This window comes from Hemitrygon akajei, chromosome 2 (genome assembly GCF_048418815.1).
Source record: "Hemitrygon akajei chromosome 2, sHemAka1.3, whole genome shotgun sequence".
NCBI classification, from domain to species: domain Eukaryota; kingdom Metazoa; phylum Chordata; class Chondrichthyes; order Myliobatiformes; family Dasyatidae; genus Hemitrygon; species Hemitrygon akajei.
In genome coordinates this window covers 107888658-107907333 of record NC_133125.1, presented here as the reverse complement: position 1 = coordinate 107907333, position 18676 = coordinate 107888658, and the positions used below count along the sequence as shown (strand labels likewise).

The window sequence follows — 18676 nt, the reverse complement described above, 5'->3', positions numbered from 1 at the left end:
TAATCCCATCCAGCCCCACCCCCTTGTCATGAGGGCAGTCACGTGCGCTGCCACCCCCCCGCCTCCTTTCCCGCAACAGTCACGTGCCCACTCTCCGCGCCACCGCTTTGTTCCGGCCTCATTCTAGTTCGGATGCCGGCAGCCCGGCCTCGCTTTCGCTGGGCTGTGGCCGGCTCCCGTTGATTGGAGGGCGGCGCGCAGGCGCCCTATGCCGGGGGGGAGGGGAGGGGGGAGTTAGCAGAAAGTGTAGCGACGGTATCCTTTAGGCCGGGTGTGAGTTGGTGTCGCGCCGGGGAGGGGGCGGGGGTTTAAAATATAATAAAGCGGAACTTCTCTCTCTGTAACGCTGCGGGTTTCCCCTTCCCAACCCGTCCCCCTCCCCGCTCCCTCACCCCTCCCTCCCTGTCCCCTCGGCAACTAACGGGGAGCCATGATGTGAAAGTGAACGGCGGGCGAGTGGAGGTGGAAGAGCGGACCGAGAGGTAATGGGCCGGCTATCCCGAGGGGACGGGTTCGGGCCAGCAGCTCCCGGGGCGCGGGGCGGGACGTGCGGGCTGAGGAGGGGACTGGCTCCGGAGGCTGGCCGTGGCTGCAGCTGTCGGGTGCACACGGCATTTCGTAGCCGGTGTAACCTCACGCTTTGCTACCGCAAGAGTGTCCCGCACACATAAAACATCAGGCTGCACGCATTGCAACACAGCCCCGCGTTGGTTTGCGTTTGTAGGGGAGAAATCGTCATGGCAAAAAAAAACAGTAAAGGTTAATCGTGCAGAAATCATGGATTGGAGTTGGCTGTGAAATGTGTTTGTGCGCTTTCGGGAATGTGCACAGTTTTAAATGTGCTGCAGCGTTGCAAGTTCTGGGGGAGAGCTGAAGACTTGAATACAAAATCAAAGAATGAGATCATGTTGATACCATTCACAGCAGGAATAATGGTGCAGTGGAGGAAAGCATGGGAACTGATCCTTTGGGGGTAGTGTGGTGGTGTGCGAATAAATTCACGTTAAATTGTATTATAACGCGCGATGTGCAATTGGCGAGAAGGGGAATGTAAAATGATGCATCTGATTGACATTTTAGTAAAAGTGAGAGAGTGATGTAGTTGGAAAAGAGCCGCAGTATGATATAAAGCCCGTAATACACTGTTAGGTATGAAGTAGATTGTTTAATGTCATTTCCAGAACACAAGTGTAAAGGAGAATGAGATGATTGTTACTCCAGATTTTAAAAAAATAAAATAAAGAATGTAATAATTTTTAAAAACAAATATCAACACATTAGATTTATTGTATCTCATTTAATATATTGCATTTTTTTGAGCTTATACAGTACATTGATTGTATGTCCATAAAATGACGCTAGGTACAGAGTGTACATAAGATGCTGACAGCTAGACAAAATATTTTAAGTTAGTGAAATGACGTTTACATCAGATAGTTGGGTTCATTAGTAGCAACACTAATAATCGTGCCCCGATACTCCCAGACTGACTGAAAGATTAAGCGATACAGTACCTCTGAGCCTGCAGCAAAATCGTGGCAAGAATGCACAATCTGTGCTTTTAAAAATAACACACATTTATGAAGAAAAATGAGGTCTGGATTTTGATTGTGACATTGCAGTGATTCGGGTGGATTAGTAGGGAGGAAATGATTCAAGATATATGAATGAAAGTGGGAGGTCGAGCAGAAAAAGCTTGTACAGTCAGGCGTCTGCACCTGAGCTCTTGGGGAGGGGTAAGGTGCTGAGAGGGATGTTGCCTGAAGGGATTCAAAGGATGCCGAAACAGAAATACTGCAATAGAGAAATGCCGATGAATTGTGTGAACTGAAGTCTGCTTGCAGAAGAATAGGGTCACTGCTGCATTAACAGCCAGGAATAGGAGAGAGACAAAACAAAACTTGTGTGTCATTAAGAGCAGCAAGGATTTTCTCATTGCTGTGGGAGGAGAACGTGGTCATTTCAGATTGTATGACTGAGGTGTTTTTCCTGAATGAAGCAGTTCAGCTGACTGGGTAGGAACGAGAAAGGAAGACAGAAGGCAATGTTGATGTGCTAATTGGAGCTGAAGGAACAGCGAGGCTGTGAATATTGTATTTTTCTGCAAGTCCTGAGAGGAGAAATCTAGGCTATTCTTGGGGTGAATAGATATGAACAGGCTTTATTGGTTTTGGAAATCTGGCATACTGAAGTTTTTAGGAGCAAATGAATTTGTAGTTAAAACAGATAAGAGAATAGGTGGTTAGAAATTTCTTTCACTTCAGCAAGTTCCGTTCAGTATTTTAATTTTCCTGTGGCTTTGACATGTAGTTGGACTGTGAGCTATTTGACCTTTATGTTTCTGTGCTGGGGACAGATATTTCAGATTTATCTTGTATATTCAGTGCAACTTAAGTAAAAAGTTTTTTTGTATTGTAGCCTGTGACTTTTCTTTGCTCATCTTCCTCACTTCTCTGTCACCCTCCAGTCATTTGAGAATCAACTGGCCAGTGAAAATGCATCACTGAGACATCAATAATCTACTGCTTGCCTGGCTCTGATGTAATTTTGGCATCTTTTTGGGCATTATCGAGAGTAAATTTAATCTTGTTGTAAAGCAGAGGTTTAAACCATTTAAGGTTTAGTTTTGCGTTCTGCAAGGAAATTCCAGAACTGAGGAGCTTGAGAGTGAAAGCACCAGTGATGGGATTTGGAAAAAATAGTTGAGGAATCTCAAAGGGCTAAGAATGGAGAAATGCTGATGTCTTGAGTATTAGAGCAGTTCAAGAATGTGGATCTGGTGGAGGAGACAGGTATTTAAAATAAAATGTTAATATTAAACAATTGATTAATTTGAAGCCAGTATAGCTCAACAAGGAAAGGGGAGAGTAATGAATGGAACACTGAAGTTGTCATCAGAGCTTTGTTGGACGTTGGTTTTCAGAAAGGAAATTGGAAACCATTTGTAATGTCAAATCTAGAAGAGATACGGGAGTGAATAAGGATTTCAGTAGCTGAGCTGAGGCAGGGTTGTGTGTCATAAGAAGGTGGAAAGGGCCCCCAAGGTTGTGATTGTTTAATTTTAGACATTTGCTATAAAGAGGAAAGTTGCTGGACTTGAAAATGGTTTGTGGCAGGACCAGTGATTTTTGATCTTGATATTTAGTTGGAAGAAAGGTGCTTATCCAGTGTTGCAGGAGAAAATCTGAGAATGAGGTGTCAGGAAGAGGTGATGTAAGACTTAGCATGCTTAAATTGAGTAAGGAAATGTCAAAAGACAGCAACGAAGGAGACTTTGCTTGTAAATTACTGCCATAACTTTCTTGCCTTGTGATATGTTTCAAGAAAGGAAAGGAAACAAGTATATTGCTATGCTGGCCTTTGTACCTGTGAGTAATTTGTCTGGTTTGGAACGAATTCAGGAGCTATTCTTTAACAGAGGTAATTTCATCTTAATCATCATTATGTACCTATTGTATGATGTGGGTGATCATGATCTCATGACCACAATTCTTCTTAGCAGTTGTTTCTACAGAAGTGATTTGTCATTGCTGCTTTCTCAGCAGTCTTTACGAGAAAGGTGACAATCCGCCCTCCCCATATCAGTACTCTTCACCATGTCTGCCTGGTGTCAGTGGTTGCATAACCAGGACTTGTGATGTACACCAGCTGCTCATATGACCATCCACCACTTGGTCCCATGGCTTTACCAGGGAGTTCTCCACTATCAGCGGCTTGCACTTACATTGACTAGAAGTGAAAGTGGACCAGGCACGTAGGGTACAAGAGCAAGTCAAAGATGTCCTTATTCCTGAACTGTTCGGTGTGGTAAGATTCCAACATACAGTGCTCCACTTGTTTGGTGAATGTAGATCCAACAGTGCTTTACAAATCCATTTCCATCCAAGACAAAAGTGCCTTAACTGGTATTAAATATGCCACTATAAACATTCCATTTGTGTTTGGGGCTGCAGTGTGAATAATCTACAAAATTCACTGTAGAAACCTCTGACAGCACCTGGAGCCGTGAATTCTATTGCCAAGAAAGTCAAGGGCATCAGGTGCTTTTCCAAACCATGATCTTCAGTCTCTGAGAGTTATGGAAAACACATAGGTGCACAACTCAATATTCTCTTAGCAATAATGTGATCTTCAGTCTCTGAGAGTTATGGAAAACACATAGGTGCACAACTCAATATTCTCTTAGCAATAATGTGATCTTCAGCCTCTGAGAGTTATGGAAAGCACATAGGAGACCAACTCAATATTCTCTTAGCAATAACGTGGTGTTCAGTCTCTCAGTTATGGAAAACCTAGGTGCACAACTCAATATACTCTAAAGTTTGCAGAGGTTCTAACAGGTTGCTCTCCACCCACTTCCTAAAGGAATTTGGGATGGATATCCCCAGCAATATGCACATTCTGTAAATTGAATGTTTGAATTCCAATTTGTGGGACTTTGTGAAATGTCTGATTGAGAAATATGGTTATCAACTTCGAGTGGATGGTTGTGACAGGAAGATTAATTCATTCGGGGACTTGAAATGTGCAATATTTATTTTTAACCACGATATTTTGTGGTGAAGATGGTGTTTTGAATGAAAATATAAGTAAACTTGATCAATGGGGATGTTTTTTGTATGTGGGTGCTGCTTAAGATCAGTGGGATTGATTAAATGTGGAGAGGATTTTTTTGGAACTGGGTTAAAATTGAACTTTTTGAAAAGCAGGAATAGTTTGAGTTCACCAAGATAACACAGTTGTTACTTCTGTTTTGGATAGCACTGTACTGTTTATTGATGTGACCATTTGGAGTTGAGTAGGGAAAGGATGATTGATCAGCAGCTGAAAGAATTTGACTTAGATAGTTATGAAGGTGATCCAAACTTGATGTTTGTGATGTTATTAAAATTGATGGCATTTGGGAAAGGTTCATGAAAACAATTTAAAATGTTGTAAGATGTTACTTTCATGCATCATTACCTTAAGTGAATTTGACCTGGGTGGGCAAAAGCAGAAAATATTCAATAAAAAAGAAAAAAGTAACAATAATAAATACATAAGGAATCAATATTGAGAACAGGAGATGAAGAGTTCTTGAAAGTGAACCCATTGATTGTTGGAACAGTTGAATGATGGGGCCAGTGAGGTTATCCCCTTTGGATCAAGAACCTGATGGTTGAGAGTTAATAACACTTTCTGAACCTGGTGGTGTGAATCCTGAGGCTCCTGTACCTCCTTCCTGATGGCAGCAACAAGAAGAGAGTATGTCTTGATTGGTGGGGGCCCTTGATGATGAATGCTGCTTTCCTGCTACAACACTGTGTAGATATCTGCAATGGTGGGGATGGTTTTACCTGGATGGACTGGACCTTATCCACTATGTTTTGTAAGATTTTCTGTTCAAGGGCATTGGTGTTTCCATACCAGGCTGTGATGCAGCCAGTCAATATGCTTTCCAACACTCATCTATAGACATTTTCAAAGTCTTAGATGTTATACTGAATCTTCACAAACTTCTAAGAAAGTAGAGGCACTGCCATGCTTTCTTTGTAATTGCACTTGCATGCTGGGCCCAGGACAGGTCACCTGGAATGATAACACTGAGGAATTTAAAGTTGCTGACCCTCTCCATCTCTGATTCCCTCAGTGAGGACTAGTCTATGGACCTCAGGTTTCCTCCTCTTCAAATCAATAAACACCCCTTAATCTTGCTGGCAATAAGTAAGAGGTTGTTGTTGTGGCACCACTCAGCCAGATTTTCAATCTCCCTCATATGCTGATTCATTCCCACCTTTGATTTGGCCAACGACAGTGGTATCAGCAAACTTGAATATGGCATTGGAGCTGCATCTGGCCAGACAGTCATAAGCGTAAAGTGAGTAGAGGAGGGGGCTAAGCACACAGCATTGTGGTGCACCTGTGATGATCGAGATTGTGAAGGAGATGTTGCCAATCCGAACTGTCCGGGGTCAGCAAGTGAGGAAATCAAAGGTAATGGTGCTATTAAGGGGGTTGACCAGGTGTGTGTTTATTTGAGGCCTTAAAGGAGAAGATAAATGGTGAAGAGGGAATGTCAAAGCATGAGCCTGAAGCAAGAGATGGTTGTAGTGTTCAATGAATGACTCATTTGGGTAATACTGTTCCGTGTGGTAGCTGGCTGACCCTAATTAAATGGAGTGGGGGAATGAAAAAATGTGCAGTATGAGATTGAACAGGAATAGGACATTTAATTATAGATCAACCATGGACATAATGATGGATTATGGAGACTAAGGATGGGTAATTGATGGCAGTAACATTATGAAATATGCACGTGGTTGTGAAGAATACGATGTAAAAGATGTTGACATGTTTTAACTGATACTCGTTTTTGTATGCAAGGTACTGTATTTTTCTGCAAACAGTTTGTATACAAGTTCAATTAATGTAACACTGTTGATACTAGAAAGCAAACTGCATTTGGAACTGTGAATTTGTTTCACACTGCTGGGAAACCAATGAGTGTTCTGCCTCAAACTTTTACATATTGGTGTTTTTTTTTTAGTATCAATATTACTATCCATCAGTAACAGAAAAAGAATTGAAAGTCACTGAATCAATAAAAAAAACAAGCTGGATCTGGAGATCCGATTGCTGGAAATGTTCAGGGGTTTATATAAAAAGAAATGGTCTCAAACTCAAATGGGATCTTCAATCTTTCACGTTTATTAGTGGGTTTGTAATGATGTCAGAAAACAGAACAAATCTCAGGGACTCGATATCAAATGTGACATGAATAGAGGAGACAAGTTAAGTTGCATTCCGCTATGTGGCCTATTACAGTCATAAGCGGCACGGTAGTGTAGTGGCTAACACAACACTTTACAGTACTGGTGACCTGGGTTCAATTCCCACTGCTACCTGTCAAGGAGTTTGTACGTTCTCTGGTGACCGTGTGGGTTTTCTTTGGGTGTTCTAGTTTCCTCCCAGTCCAAAAATGTGCCGGTTGGTGGGGTCTTTGTAAATTAGGCTAGGGCTAAATCGGAAGGATTTGCTGGATGTTCTTTTCTGTTCTTATTTCTTCACAACCCCTCTTCAACCAGTACCCTCTTGCCAAAAGAAAGTTATTAAATATTTACTTTTAAACTATTTCAGTCTGCTTTAATCTTAAATTTAAACTTCTACCTCACTCTAGTATTTCCCTACCTTTCCTCTCTCATGCCAGTGGAATTTCTAATTAAATGGACTTTTGGGTACTCTATTTGAGTAATGTAGAGCTGAGAATTTTTCAATTAATATTTGGCTCATTTTTTTGCTTATTTGAGGTAATATTTGGGTTATAATTAGTCACAAACCATTTGTATTGCTTTATTTGTGATCACAGCCTATTTAAATTTATTTGATACTTGATTAGTAGGCCAGTTTTACAACTCAGATCTTCAGTCACTTGGTATTGGGACTGGATGTTTAACATGGTAGGCATCTTGGATTGAGTCCTCAGCATTTTCAATTGGGAGGATGAATAGCTCAGAAGTTGTTGTCCATGCAGGTACCAATGACCCGGGTAGGACGAATGTTGTTCTGTATGGGGATTTCAGGGAGTTGGGTGCTAAGTTAAAGGGGAGGACCTCCAGGGTTGTAATCTTGGAATTACTACCTCTGCTACATGCTAGAAATAGGAAGGTTATACAGTTTAATAACATGTGGCTAAACAGTTGGTGTAGGAGGAATTTTGGATCATTGGGCTCTCTTCCAGGGAAGTTGGGACCTGTACAAAATGGGTCTGTTTGTATCTGAACTGGAAGGGGACTAATATCCTAGTGTTTGTTAATACTGCACAGTGGGTTTAAACTAGAGTTGCAGGGGATGGGAACCAGAGTGCCAGAAAAATTAGTGGCAAGTTTGTGGAGACAGATGTTGGTAAGACCTCGGACAAGTCAGGAATCAAAGTGGGAGAGGCAAATGAGCTCAGGGCATGGATCAATACCTGGAATTATGACATTGTAGCCGTTAATGAAGGTTGCAGGTGGGGCAGGACTAGCAGCTGAATATTCTGCGATGCCATTGTTTTTAATATAACAGAGTGGGAGGAATTAGAGGAGGAGGGGTGGAGTTACTAATCAGGGAGAATGTCACGGTAGTGCTCCATCAGGACAGACTGGAGAACCCATCTAATGAGGTGCTTTGGGTGGAACTGAGAAATTAGAAAGGTATGACCACGTTAATGGGGTTATGTTACAGGCGACCCTACAGGGATTCAGAGGAACAAATTTGTAAAGCGATCAAAGACTTGCAAAAAACACAAGGTTTTTACAGTAGATGATTTTAACTTTCCACATATTGACTGGGAATACCATACTGTAAAAGGACTAGATGGAATAGAGTTGGTTAAATGTGTTCAGGAAAGTTTCCCTAATCAGTACTCCCGAAGACCCTACTGGAGTGTGTGCGATTAGGGAATGAGCTGGCAGGTGACTGAAGTTTGTGTAGGGGAACACTTTGCATCTAGAGACCACAGTGCCATTAGTTTCAGTGTAATTATGCAGAAAGATAGGTCTGGTCCGCGGGTTGAGATTCTAAATTGGAGAATGGCCAATTTTGATAGTATTAGAAATGATCAGGCAAGTGTGAATTGGGACAGGTTGTTTTCTGGCAAATGTGTCCTTGGTAAGTGGGAGGCATGAAAAGTGAAATTTTGAGAGTATAATGCTTATATGTACCTGTCTGAATAAAAGGTAGTACAACAGGTATAGATAACCTTAGAGATAATGAGGCCCTGGTTAAGAGGAAAAAGGGGGTGTGTAACAGGTATAGGCAGGTAGGAACAAATGAGGTGCTTATGGAGTATAAGAAATACAAGGGAACACTTAAGAAAGAAATCAGGAGGGCTAAAAGAAGGCATGAAGTTGCTCCAGCAGACAAAGTGAAGGGGACTCCTAAAGGGTTCCACAAATGTGTTAAGAGCAAAAGAATCGAAAGGATCAGAGTTGGTCCTCTGGAAGACCAGAATGGTAATTCATGTGTAGAGCCAAAACTAATGGGGGAGATCTCAAATCTTTTGCATCTGTATTTACTCAGGAGACAGACACAGAGTCTATAGAAGTGAGGCAAAGCAGCATCAACTTCATGGACCATGTACAGATTACAGAGGGGGTGGTGTTTGCTATCCTGAGGCAAAACAGTGTGGATAAATCCCCAGGGCCTGACAAGGTGTTCCCTTGGATCCTATGAGAGGCAAGTGCAGAAATTGCTGGAGCTCTAGCAGAGATATTTAAATTATCCTTGGTGACAGGAGAGGTACCAGGGGATTGGAGGTCAGCCACTGTTGTTCCACTGTTTACAGAAGGCTGTAAGCATAAATCAAGAAATTATAGGCCAGTGGGTCTGACATCAGTTGTGGGAAAGTTATTAGAAAGCTTTCTAAGGGACCGAATATATAAGTAGTTGGATAGACATGGACTGATTAAGGATAGCTAGCTTGGCTTTGTGCATGGTAGATCATGTCTGACCAACCTTTTTTGAGGAGGTCACCAAGAAAGTGGATGAAAGTAAGGTGGCGGATGATGTCTACATGGACTACATACAAGGCATTTGACAAGGTCCTGCACAGGGCGTTGGTCAAGAATGTTCAGTTGCCCAATATTCACAATGAGGTAGTAAATTGGATTAGGCATTGGCTTTGTGGGAGAAGCCAGAGAGTGGTAGTAGACGTTACCTCTCTGACTGGAGGCCTGTAACTAGTAGTGTGGTGCGGGCATCGGTGTTGGGTCCTTTGTTGTTTTTCATCTGTTATCAATGATCTGGATGATAATGTAGTTAACTGGATCAGCAAATTTTCAGATGACACAAAGATTGCGGGTGTAGTGGACAGCAAGGAAGGCTATAATGGCTTGCAAAGGGATCTGCATCAGTTGGAAAAATGGAAAAAGGCAGATGGAATTTAATGCAGACAAGTGCAAGGCTTTGCACTTCAGTAGGACCAATCAAAGTAGGTCTTACACAGTGAGTGCTAGGGCACTGAGGAATGTGATAGATCAAAGGGGATCTGGCGGCACATGTAGATAGGGCCAAAAAGAAAGCTTTTGGCACATTGGCCGTCATAAATCAATGTACTGAGTGCAGGACATGGAGCGCTATGTTGAAGTTGCGTATGACGTAGGGTGGGTCTAATTTGGAGTATTGTGTGCAGTTTTGGTCCCCTACCTACAGGAAAGATGTAAACAAGGTTGAAATACAGAGAAAATTTACAAGGAGGACCTGGGATATAAGGAGAGATTGAATAGTTTACAATTGTATTCCTTGGAATGTAGAAGATTGAGAGATTTAATAGAGGTATGCAGAATTGAGGGGTATAGATACTGTAAATGCAAGCAGGCTTTTTCCTCTGAGGTTGGGTGGGATGACAACCAGAGGTCATGGATTAAGGGTGAATGTTGAAAAGTTTAAGGGGAACATGAGGGCAGTGGTCCTGGTGCAAGTTGATGGGAGTAGGCAGTTTTTTGTTGTTGTTTTTTTTTTAAAAAAAATTTTAATTAGTTTTTCAAAACATTTTACAAAATTAAAAACCCCAAATCCCAATGAGGAGCATTAATACAGTGCAAGATTAAGCATACAATAACAATATGCTACAAAGGAAGAGAATTTAACAAAAAAGCACCTAAATTAAAGACAAGTGAGCTTAGTGTCCTCCCCAAGCCCCACAACACAAGAAAAAAACAACAACAACTCCAGACCAACCACCGCACAGTATAAAGAGTATAAGTCCGGACAGTCAAACTCCCAGACTGTGAATACACTTAGCAACAGTGGATAATAATGCCTACTACCAGAAAAAAAAGGGAGCTGAAAGCAAGGGACCGAAAAGAAGAGAGAAAAAAGAAAAAAAAAACCCTAGTCAAGAGGAAGGTTATGAAAGTACTCGATAAAAGGTCCCCATACCTTATGGAACTTTAGATCCGAATTAAGAACTGAATAATGAATTTTTTCGAGGTCCAAGCAGGCCATAATGTCGTTAAGCCATTGCGCATGAGTGGGCGGGGCAACATCTCTCCATCTAAGGAGGATCAAGCGTCTCGCCAGGAGAGGCAAAGGGTAGTATTCGGCATTTGGTCGGACCCAGACATAAATCTGTCTCGCCCCAAAAACCGAACAGAGCAATTAAGGGGTTAGGTTCTAGGTGCTGATTCAGAATACCTGATAATGTAGTGAAGACATCTTTCCAGAATTTCTCCAAGCTAGGACAGAACCAGTACATATGGATGAGAGAGGCCACGCCCCTCTTGCATTTATCACAGAGCGGACTAATGCCAGGGTAGAATTGAGATAGTTTAGATTTAGACATATGGGCTTTATGAACAATCTTAAACTGTAAGAGGCAATGGCGAGCACAAAGGGAGGTTGAGTTAACCGATTTGAGAACTGAGTGGGAGTAGGCAGTTTAAATGGTTTTGGCATGGACTAGATGGGTTGAAGGGCTTGTTGGGAGAAACCACACACAAGAACATTATATTTGGAGCATCGTTGCTGGGGATATTGTCCTGGCAGAAACCACACATGGATTTTCTTATCTGCTTGGAAGGTTAAGGCAGCAGTGCTTTGAATTGTATATACCCCATGTCTCAAAATTATATAGGATGATATTGCTGCTACATGATAGCTATAATGTCATCCCAGTGAAGAACCTTGGCCTGAAACGTTAACTGTTTTTATCTTCCACAGATATTGTCTCACCTGTTGAGTTCCTGCAAAATTTTGTGTTACTATAGTTTTTGATGCTTCTTCATCCATTTCCTTTGAAACTAATGCACTGTGCTACTGCATAGATGGGATCTGTTTATAAGACCATAAGGCATAGAAGCAGAATTAGGCCACTTGGCCCATCGAGTCTGCTTTGCCATTAGATTATGGCTGATTTATTATCCCTCTCAACCACATTTCATGCCTCCACCCTGTAACCTTTAGCACCCTTACTATTCAAGAACCTATGAACCTCCGCTTTAAATGTACCTTTTAAAGGAGAAAAATTAGTACCTTCTTTTAAACCTTTTTAAAGTAAACCTGAGTTGAAAGCGGTAGACCTGGACCTCGATAGGGAGTGAATCTCCTGGTTCATCCATGGTTTCTGATTTGGAAACACCTGAATTGTCCTCTTGCTGATAAAGTCCATGATGGTAGTGGCATACTCACCTAGGCTGGCAACTAAATAACTCTTCCTAGGAAGGGGTTATTAAGAATAATCATCATGACTTTCTCTACTGCAGACAGCAGTTGCCAGTTGAGTAATTTCTTGAAAAGTTCGCAATTCTGCTGTGCAGCAACTAATTTCCCCAAATGTGAGCTGAACTCAGAATTTGTGGTGCAAGTTTTAATCTGTTCATTTTAGAATTTGGTCTTTCTACTTTGTGGTTTTCCAGTTGATGTGGCCTCAGCATCTGTGTGTAGTCCCTGTATGGCTGGACTGGGAAGCTTAATGTGGTTTGGAGTTGAATACAGAATCACGGTCGAGTTAAAAGTGTTTCTTTCTGCAAGCACTGACCGTCTCTTTCCTGTATTCTTGGCCTTCAGCTGGTTGGGACCTGTTTGGACTGAATGTGGTGTTGATACTGAAGAATCCATTTCATGGCCATCAAGTTTTTGGATCTCCTGTGTCATTCCTACTCACTGTCAGTTCTTTGGGTTGAAAGTTCATCTTCAGGCACCTGTTTTTGCTTTCTCCTGAGATGTAACATGACTTGTCTTGTATTTCTTGGTCATTTTCACTAAAACAGTCCTGGTGTTTTATGGTTGAGGAATCTTTATTGTCGTTGCTAATTATGTTAGATGACAGGTCACTACAAGTATTGAGGACATTCTGCCCCCTGATGGTTAGAGTTTTTCAGGTGTCTGGGTATATTTTTTGTTAAGACAAAATGGGAAGACTGCATTACCTCCTTCATTTTCCCTTCTAGAAGGTAGTGTACCCACTGGTTTTCTTTTACCTGTACCTTGCAGAAGCCAACTTCAGTAATGAGACTATACTTCTGTTGGATTAAGATTTTCCCTCTATAGCCTCCAACCTGATACAACCCCAACGCCATTCTCAATTAGTAATCAAAGAAGATTTATACAGATTGAAGAAAGGACTTTTTTGGTTCTGAAAAACAAAACTGCAGAATGTAGGAGAGGGAAGGAGTAAGCAGGTGATACATGAGACCAGGTGGGGAGGGGAGGTGAAGCTGGGAGAGGCTAGGTGGATGAGGTAAAGCTGAAGAAGGAATCTAATAGAAGTCAGTAGATCATGGAAGAAGAGGAAAGACAAAGGGATCTCAAAGGAGGGTGATGTTTCTACACTCTGCCTTCTCCAGCTCTGATAAAGGATTGTGGCCTAAAATGTCAACTGTTTACTCTCCTCCTTGGATGCTGCCTGACTTGCTTGGTCCCTCCGGCATTTTGTGTATGTTTCTCATGGATGAGAAGTTAAAGTAGTCTAGTGTACATTGGCGAATGCAATAGGAACCCTTGCAAATTGAGTGCAGGTGTGCTGTACAGCAATCACCCAATCTGTATTTAGATTCCCTCGTGTAGGGGAAGCCATGTTCATTGCAGTAAGTTAGATTGGGAGAAGTGAGTGAATTGTCACTTTGTGTGGAATGATCGGATCCATGATGGTGGAAAGGAAACTGGTGTATGAATAAGTGTTGCACTTCTGACTGTTTGGGAAGATACGTGACATGGCATTTGGTAGGTAGGACCAGAGAGTCACAAAGTGAATGGTCCCTACAGATGCAGAAAGGAGAGGGAAAAATGTGACTGAAGGGAAAGTTGGATCATGGTGGAACTGGTGATAACTGCAGATTACTGTGGATGTAATGGTTTTATCATCTGCTTGCACAGGGAAAGGTTACTTGGCCCATCAGTTCTGTGCCTGTTCTGAGCAGAGCTGTCCCTCGAGTTCCTTTCTCTTTAGTTATGTCACATCAACGGAGAGTAGATTTATTATTGAAGTACACTTGTCACCAGATACAATCCTGTGATTTGTTTTCTTGCAGGCATACTTAGCAAATCCAAGAAACATAATAGAAACAATGAAAATCTGCACCCAACAGGATGAAAAAACAACCAATGTGTTAAAAAAAACTCTGCAAATACAAAAGGAAAAAATAATATATGAGAAATAAATTTTGAGAACATGAGATAAAAGAGTCCTTGGAAGTGTATACATTTGTATGCAAAATCCAAAATTTGTATCCAAAGCATTCAGACTGGTATTAAAAATCTTGCTTTTTTTCATATCTTAAGAAAGTAGAAAATAGTTTAAGCCTGGATTCTCTCCTCTCAGTTGAAGTCTCTTTAGATCATAAAGATTCTCACAGATACATTGCTTTTTATCATCAAAATGGATATAATATATGGCATCTCCTCATTCAAGTTATTGTTGTAATTTATGAACAGTTGATTACCTAAACACTGTTCCGGTGGCACCCATTTAATGCAAGCTCATAATACAAAATGACCCTTTTATTCTGACAATTTTCTGCTCTTAATCAATCACTGTCAACATTTTGCTCCATTTGCATGTCTTCTATTCTTGCTCTTTCTCTACCAATTCCTCGTTTCTCTATGCTGTGTATCTCATTCTGTAAGAGATCATCTGATTTATTTTTTAGAAGCCTTTAGTCGTTTTTTGTTAATCACTCATGTTCTGATTTCCTCTACAATAGTATCTTTGTCCTTATGGTGAATACTGAAAATGACCTATTACTGAGGCTTTCTATTCTTCAAAAAAATGAGCCTTTTCCTTTGATTTAATCTGTTTAATTTGTTGGCCATGGTTGTCTTAACATGTATTGTAAACTATGTATTTGTTAGCAATTACATGTAGTGATGTTTCTCAGTCTACCATAGCCAGCTTGTGAGTCATCCCATCATTATCTATGTTCAAGATCTTCAGATTGAACTAAATCACCTCCTGTCTTTTGTCCCACATGCATGGAAAACAAATTTGAACCTTCCCCCTCCTATGTCAGGCAAGCAACAGGCTGGAGAACGCGTTATTTGGGAGAATAATATGTTTTAATGCCCCTTCTTGGCATTTTGTACTCCCTGCAACTCTGAGTATGATGAGATGGACTCTTGACCTCACAATCTACCCTTTCATGGCCTTCCATCTTATTCAAAGTTCAAAATAAGTTAATTATCAAAGTACATTTGTCACCATAATGCAAACCTGAGATTCATTTTCTTGTGGGCGTACTCAATAAGTCCATAATAGGATAATAACCATAGTTGAATCAATGAAAGACTGCAACAACTGGGCAGTTAACCAATGTGCAAAAGACAAACTGTGCAAATGCAAAAGGAAAGGAATAATAATAATAAATGAATAAGCAATAAGAATCGAGGACATGAGATGAAGTGAGTCCATAGGTTGTGGGAACATTTCAGTGATGGGGCAAGTGAAGTATTGTCTGTCTGCATTGTATTTCTTTGCAACTGGAACACATTTCTGCATTCTTTATTATTGTTTTCCCTGGTATTACCTCAATGCACTATTATTAAATCAATTAAATGTAGAACAAAGTTTTTCATTGTACATTGCTATATGTGATAATAATAAACCAATTTAACTCTACATTTCTTATCACTTCCTTGACAAGTGGTGCCCTGGTCCCATGGTGATGTGGTCAGTTGGTCAATACGCCTTGCAGTTTCTTGGCTGAACCACAAAATCTATGAAGGTCATTTTGTGATGCTTTCTCTTGACATAGCTTTTTCCTCTCCATTGAGCTTTCTGAAGGTGTTGCTTCCTGGATGGTCTGAGTTGTGGCTGACTAAACTGAGTCTATAACTGAGAGGTATAAAAGGAACACAGCAAATCTTAAGTGTTCTTCTGACATGTTTTATACTTTTTAAGCACAAAGATAAACTCTGACTATAATCACTTTTTAACATTTGGAATGTAGACAGGTAATTTGCAGAATTAGGTATTTACAATGATAGCAGAATGTCATTGAATATTCATTACTTGTAGCCTGTCCAAAAGACAGAAAACTAAGACTTGTTCTAAACATGAGGTGGCATGGTTATGCCTTTAATGCTGTATTAATACGGAGGTGGGCATCTAATGCCTTCCCTGATCTCCTGAAGATTGCAATGACAAACAATTAACATGAGTGCTCATCGATTATTTCCCACTTTGTGATTTCAATAGAAAATAGTCAGATTCACCCACTCCCTAGCAACTGGTTTCAGTAGCCTTAAAGTACCAGTTGAAGTTAAATTTTGGGCAGGTTTTATTTTCTGAAGGCTGGTTCTGTAGTCTCTATCCTTATTTTATTAATATCCATAATTTCATAACCCCAGCCAGATGTGCACCAAAATCTTGATTAAGCAGTGAATGGTCAACCTAGAAGCTCTGATCGTTGCCGGACTCTTCAGCTAGGCTAACCTCAAGACTGGCACCAAAACATCATCAGCACATCTCCTCCATCAGAGGCACAGAAAGTTCAAACTCTTCTACACAGCTATTAAAGTGGACTACTGACCCACCTGTTGCCCACAATTTGGAAAATCAAACCATCAGGTTGTGCTCTTTCTCCCCCTTTACAAATAGACTTGAGGATCTGGTACAGAAATTGAACAGTGCTGGTCTGAGGAAATAGATGAGCTTCTGCATGATTTGAATTGGTGGACTGGTTCATATTCAAGGACTCATCAGCAAATCTAAATGAGTCATTGTCACAGACTTGATGAGCAAGTTTGCATGGAGTTGTGTACCAAAGAAGTCAATCTGAAGTCACTGGAAGACCATATATTAACTGGAAGGTCCACTCCCTACTGAAGTCCATCTCTAAGGGGTTTAAATTCGGTGACCCTGCCTTATCTAGGTGCAACCTTCACAAGCCTCTTAGATGCCAAGAGATAATACCAGACCAAACTTGAATTGCAGACTAGCTGTTAGTTATGGCAAGGCTCGCATGCTGTAATGGGGAAAGTAGGGCTGAACCACTGGCAGCAACGCTTCCCTCACTGGTGAATTCAGGGCAGTCTATGCATGTTAGAATGGTAGTGAAATGACACCTTCACCACAGCCTCCAAATCATGTATGGGCCTTAAGACATGGGTACAGAATTAGGCTAATCAGCCCATCGACTATTCAGTCGAGGTCAAAGACTTTAGATCTGCCTTTTTGCAAGTGAACCTGTGAGAAGCAAATGTCTGAGATGGAGTCTGTGTCTGTGCTTTCAGATCATATGTGGATCTACTGGTAGGAGTATTCACAAACAACTTTACCCCCTCTCTCAGGTTCGCACCTACTTTACAGAGACTATTGCCAAAATAAAATATGTTCTTCAATGATTACTGCTTGATGGAATGCAAAGGTAGGGAGGTGTAGTATCAAGACATTTGGGAGACCAGATTTTGAGTTGCATTTACAACATCTCCTTATTTAATAAGGGATGTGAATGTATTGCAAGATTTACTAGTTTATTAAGTGTCTTAAGTGGGTTGTTGTATGAGGAATGTTGAAGAGACTCGCATCTGCTGGAGTTCAGAAAAGAGAAAACTTGTTGAGATTTTGAATGTAGAAGAGGTATATCTAATGCAAAGATTTACAAGCAACAGACACAAAATGCTAGAGGAATTCAGCAGGCCAGACAGCATCTATGGAAAAGAGTGCAGTCAACATTTTGGGCTGAGACTGGGAAAAAAAGTGTCAGAATAAGAAAGTGGGGATAGGGGTTTAGAATTAAAGGATTTGGAGTTAAGGTTTTAATTTAAAATGAGAGATGAGGCAGGTTGTTCTGTAACAAGAATCATAGGCACTTTTAAAGTGTTGAAGCAGAGTCTAATGATGGAAGCTACTTCAAGATGGAGGGGGGGGATGAAGGATCACTGCAGGTAAATAGTTCAAAGTAACTTTATTATCAAAGTATAAATATGTCACCAAATACAGACATGAGATTCATTTTCTTGTGGGCATTCATAATAATTACAATGAAAGACCTTACCCAATAGGACGAACAAACAATGTGCAAAAACAACAAACTGTGTAAATATAAAAAGAAATAACAATAAATGAATAAGCAATAAATATTGAGAACATGAGGTTGATGAGTCACTGAAAGTGAGTTCAGTGATGGGGTGAGTGAAGTTATTCCGTCTGGTTCAAAAGCCTAATGCTTGGGCGGTAATAACTGTTCCTGAACCTGGTGGTGTGTGGTTCTTATGGAACTTGTAATGTTTTCCTGATAGCGATGTAGAGTTTATGTAGTCATTGTCAAGGAAAATGGCGGAGTAGGCTTGTGTTGTGACCTACTCTCTTTATTTGTATGTTTGTGAACATTTTCCTCCAAGGATATGAATTCAACTATTTCAGCTAAGATAAACAAAACATCAAATTCTAGGCAGTGAACGCTATCGTAACCAGTCCGCATGTTGTAGCACAATACAGAGGTTAAACAAGAGTTGGTGTGAATGGAATGATCTTGATGGAAGTCTACCTTAACCATTAAAGAGGCAGAAATTGAAGTTGCTGCGGTTGATGAATTAAAGAACGTATACAAAGAAATAGAACAGAAAGATTTGAATGGAAGAAAGGATAAGAGTTGGGGGAAAAAGGGTATTTCTACTTCAATATCTGGCGGCTTTAAACCTGAAGGAATGTAACTACGTTGAATAGTTTTCAGTCGTAACATTTATAATGTTGATAGACCTAGATTTGAGTTAGTTGAAA

At 40.8% G+C, this 18676-nt stretch overlaps 1 protein-coding gene across 3 annotated transcripts in view; it reads left to right on the top strand.

Moving 5' to 3' along the window:
• The first annotated feature begins 233 nt into the window (after positions 1-233).
• ptpn4a (protein tyrosine phosphatase non-receptor type 4a) overlaps positions 234-18676 on the top strand; it is a 227768-nt gene continuing 209325 nt past the window's right edge. For all 3 annotated transcript variants that reach the window (XM_073027041.1, XM_073027032.1, XM_073027025.1), the window contains exon 1: positions 234-482. The gene's annotated coding sequence lies outside the window, so the exon portion shown is untranslated. The remainder of the gene's footprint in view (positions 483-18676) is intronic.